Consider the following 5297-nt stretch of genomic DNA (forward strand, 5'->3'; position numbering starts at 1 on the left):
TCATCCAAGAACTAAAGATCATATGCATGATTCATAAGAAAGACCTTCCAACTATTCAATTTAACTTTAGACATAATTCTAATAAGTTGATATCCTCATTTCCCAGGCCACCACGAATTAGAAATATCCACTTAATAAGGGAGTAAGGAGAGGTACTAGAAATGGACTCAACTGGCAGCCAACAGAAAGAAAGGAGGCAGAAGAAGTATCACTTAAAATGAGAATCAGAGCAGTCCAAGGTCATTTACATACACCTCAAATCACGTGCTGAAGTGTATTTATTTATTTATTTATTTAGTGAGGAAGATCAGCCTTGAGCTAACATCTGATGCCAATCCTCCTCTTTTTTTCTGAGGAAGACTGCCCCTGAGCTAACAGCCATGCGCATCTTCCTCTACTTTATATGGGATGCTGCCTCAGCACGGCTCGACAAGCAGTGCGTCGGTGCGCACCCAGGATCCGAACCTGCGAACCCTGGGCCACCGCGGCGGAGCACGCACACTTAACCGCTTGCGCCACTGGGCTGGCCCCTGAAGTGTATTTATTTTTATTTAACAAACACAGAAATAGTGCTTACTATGTGACAGGCACTATTCTAAGTGTTCTACACATATTACCTCATTTAATCCTTATAATCACTCTATACAATACCAAGGCGTTAAATAACTTACCCAAGGCCATACAATTCATTATTGGCAGAACCAGGATTCAACCCAGGCAGTCCAGCTCCTGGGCCCATTCCCTTTACCACCACACCACACTGCTGCACCTGCCACCACCATACAGCAAGCATCAGAACTCCTTTTCACTATCCATGACAACCGCCATCAATAAATGCAGAACAGATAACCAACATTCTGTGCAATGAAGCCAAGAAGTGAAAAATTCAGTGTAAAATATTTTCTTCCAAAGTAATGATACTAATACTACTACTATCATAGCATTGTAATCATAATATTTGGCCTTTAAAAATAAAAACTTAAGGTATCGGGGATGTCCATTAACCTGAACCTCCTCATTCCATGTTAATAACAGATTACTAAAATAGCTGTGTTAGATTTCAAACTCTTTCCATTCTAAGCAACAAATATTATCTTGAATCTCTATGTTGAAATTTGCTTACCCTACAAAGCCTTTAAACACCAAGGCAAAACCCCACAGCCAAAGGAGAGAAATCATTAAGTTGCAGTCACAGAAAAAGCTGTGGGGGGCTTAAAACTCAATCCCTACCTGGTAATGGGATTTATGATCATCAGAAGTTTTTTTCTAGATAAAATATTAAACCTATCATATATAGTAATATAATTTAAATACTTAGATTTAGGCTATGGGAATGGAGAATATGATAAAGAATAAGAAAAAGTTTTGGTCCTAGTCATCTCTTTCTTTATGGAACAAATAACTTCTTGGAATTCTCTGGAACGTTTTTGTTCACTCATCATATTTATACCACCTCTTTTACCCTTGCATTAAATTTCACTTCTAAGCCACTAATTGTACGGTTGGCTTTATCCAATGTTTTAGGAGTAGCTGTGTGTGTGTGTGTGTGTGTGTGTGTGTGTGTGTCTACGCATGAGAGAGAAAGCAAGAGAGAGCGAGAGTTTATATTGTGTGTGGCCAAAGCAAGAACTATTTACTTCTTTAAAAGAAATATCAATAACATGCATGCCAAGACAGCAGCCAAAGGAAGAGGAAGCCCGGTACTGGCTATAGAAGTGGGCCAGAGAAAGTAGAGCCAAAATAATCTGGCTGAAAGAAGGAAAGACAACAGAAACAATGAAGGTGGTGAGTGTCCAATGCTGAGAACATCTAACCTTTCATTATTATCACACAAGGATTTCCTGTAAATTCTTCAAGACTCAAATTCCACCCACAATTCACACATGTGAATTAAGGACCTGATTCTAATATATAAGTACTGATTGTTTCCTTAAATGCATCTCTCCTTACTTTATCGGTAATTTTGAATTTACATGAGAAGGTTTATACTTCCTATATCTGTTAGTTTAAATCTATATTTCATATTCTTCTCAGTCAATATAGTTTTGGTGTTGACTCTTACAAGCCCATAGTCTTTCTTGAGCAAGTGACTATTTCAGAGCTTTGTATGTACACAGAATTCAGTTAATCATATCTTTTCCTAACACCCTAGAATCATTGGTTCATGCAAGGCCCTTCTTTCCACCACCACACCCTTTCTTCCTTCATCTGCATGCCCAAGACCAGCCCCAGCTGTGGCACCTGATGTATTTAATATATGTATTTGAATATTCACTTATCTTTATAAAATGTATGCTGTTACTTTGTGTTAAAAATAAATGTTTATAATCTACGTAACTGGTATTATTCTACAGATGTGATTGTTCCTATTTTTTTCACTATATATTATCTTTTTAAGATCTATCTGCACTGTAGGGAGATGTGCAAAAATATTCACAGAAGCATTGTTTGTAATAACCAAAAAGTAAACAACCTAAAAGTCCAAACAACAAAAGAACATAATAAGTTATAGTATAGTCAAGCAATAGAATACAATACTGCCATGAAAATAAATGAACTAGAGCTAAATGTATCAACATGGATAAATTTCACAAAAATAAAGTTAAATGGAAAAGAGGAATTTACAGAAGGATGCTTACAGTATGATTCTGGGTCATAATTTGGTGCTTTTAATAGTTGGGTAATATCCCATGATAATCATGCAACACAAATTACTTATCCATTCTCCTGGTATGGTTCCCTAGGTTACTTCCAACTCCGCCCACTGCTATGAATAATGCTGGAATAAACATTTTCATATATCAGTTCTCTGTAAAAACATTTTTTTTAAGTTGTGGACTGTTTCTAAGTCTAACACTTTCATTTCATCACTGAGGACCCTACATTGAAAGAGGCTATGAATTTTGTAGCCTGCATCCAAAGGAGAGAAATCATCATGTTGCAGAAAAGTAGTTAGTAGCAAGAGTAGGACCAAGACTAGTTCTCTCAACTCTCAGACTACATGCTCTCGCCGGCTTAACATATTTACCAGGTTTATAAGATACAATCTTTTAAAATTAAGTATTTTTCATCACACAGGTATTTAAAGTGGGTATTGAAGTGGCTTGTTAAAGTCAGTATGCTATATCCTAGAAGTCATAAATTCTGAATATGTTACTATATTCTACTAACTGATAAAAAGATAAAATCACAAGCTAAGAGGAAATATATTGGTCTCAATACACACTGGTATGTAGCAGGCTGCAGTTATGTCATGGATTTAAAACTAAAATGCTGGGAAGTAACCCAAACTCTACCTCCAACCAGCTGTATGGTTTGTTATTTTTGTTAAAAACCTTCCAAAGGGATGTGAGGCTGGTATCTTTGGGGAAATGTTCTGTGCTTCTGAGCTCCACCACCCGGGAATGGCCTCATTTGTCATTTTGCATCTTCTGCACTAGGCCCTCTTCAGAGCAACTGAACAGAGTCATTTTTGGAATTATTTGTGGGAGGCTGGAGTGATAGAATACAAATAGCTGCATCTCCTTGGACAGCTTGCTTTACTTCTATAAGCCTCTGTTTCCTCATTTAAAAACAAGGGAGAGTCTGGTATGTAACAGACAATGAATATAAGGTATCATTTTTCCCTACCCTTATTTTTAGCTAAAGTCCATGCGTTCCACTATACATGATAACAAATGTGCTTTTAGTCTTTTCTTGTGACATGAAAATTAAATATAGATGCCTCTATTTTCTGTATTATACTGCTTCTTACAATTAGTGAAATAGTGTGCATGATGTGTGCAGAAGTGGATTTACCATGAAGCTGCAGAAGCCACAAATGCCGACTGTTGCTGGGAGCTGTGGAGTGTTCTCGGTGGCGAAGGGAAGACCAACTGTGCTTGGAAACATCAACACAGTAATCTCCCCTTATCCAAGGGGGATAACATTCCAGGACCCCCAGTGGATGCCTTAAACTGCAAATAGTACTGAACACTATATATACTTTTTTTTTTCCTATACATATATACCTATGATAAAGTTTAATTTATAAATTAGGCACAATAAGAGATTAACAACAATAACTAATAATAAAATAGAACAACTATAATGATAAACTATAATAAAAGTTATGTAAATGTGATCTCTCTCTCAAAATATCTTATTGTGCTGTACTTACCTCTCTTCTTTTTTTTTTTAAACATTATTTTTTCTTGGTTCCAAGTCCAACTTCTACAGTTTATTTTTTTTTTTTTCCAGTGAGGAAGATTGGCCCTAAGCTAACATCTGTTGCCAATCTTCCTCTTTTTGCTGAGGCAGATTAGCCCTGAGCTAACACCTGTGCCCATCTTCCTCTATTTTGTATGTGGGACACCACCTCAGCATGGCTTGATGAGCGGTGCATAGGTCCGCACCCAGGATCCGAACTTGCAAGCCCCACGCCGCCAAAACGGAGAGTGCGAAATTAACCACTATGTCACTGGGCCGGCCCCTCACCCTTCCTCTTTTGATGATGTGAGATGATAAAATGCCTATGTGATGAGATGACGTGATGTGAATGAGTAGGCATTGTGACATAGCATTAGGCTAATATTGACCTTTTGACTATTGTCAGAGGATTATCTGCTTCCAGACCATGGTTGACCTCCAGTAATTGAAACCGGGGAAAGTGAAGCCACCGATAAGGGGGGCTACTGTATATGTGTTTCTGGTAAATTGTCTAAAGAGATCTCAGAAGAAAGGGACTGGAATCTCTAAATTTTTAGTAGTTCGTTGTGATTTTTTTTTTCTATTCTAAATAAATATTCCCTTTTATGTTTCATTTTTTTTTTTTCACGAATTTGCGTGTCATGCTTGCACGGGGGCCATGCTAATCTTCTCTGTATCGTTCCAATTTTAGTATATGTGCTGCCGAAGCGAACACTATGCTTAACTTTATATTTGTAATTCTGTGTGCTTTTTTAAAAAAAACCACCCCCCACAATTGAATTACTTTAAACTCCACAAAACCTGGATTTGCCCATGAATGTATGTATAATATTGTAATTTAACAATAAGAGAAAAGCATGTAGATAAATTTCAATTCACCTAGAAGAGTTTTCTGGAGCAGAAGGGGTCCTCTTCTTCCAGTAACTTCCAGAAAAAGTTATTCTTCTTCTGTCTGGACCTTAGCTTTTTCATCTTAAAACATGCAGATTTGACTGGCCCCATTAGATCCCTTCCAACTGAGAAAATCTTGACTTCATATCTGTCTTGCCATACAGAATATTTCCCAATAAATAATATTTTAAAGAAAGTCCATAATGAATCCACATTTT

The 5297-nt window shown here is 37.1% G+C and overlaps 1 non-coding gene across 1 annotated transcript; it reads right to left on the reverse strand.

Annotated features, from left to right (window-relative positions):
* Positions 1 to 4796: 4796 nt before the first annotated feature.
* Positions 4797 to 4903, reverse strand: LOC147916843 (U6 spliceosomal RNA). Its single transcript, XR_015552605.1, has one exon. It is a non-coding gene; the product is annotated as a U6 spliceosomal RNA (small nuclear RNA).
* Between the last annotated feature and the right edge of the window lie 394 nt (positions 4904 to 5297).

Source organism: Ceratotherium simum, chromosome 6 (genome assembly GCF_057802395.1).
Source record: "Ceratotherium simum simum isolate JZ-2026a chromosome 6, ASM5780239v1, whole genome shotgun sequence".
NCBI lineage: Eukaryota > Metazoa > Chordata > Mammalia > Perissodactyla > Rhinocerotidae > Ceratotherium > Ceratotherium simum.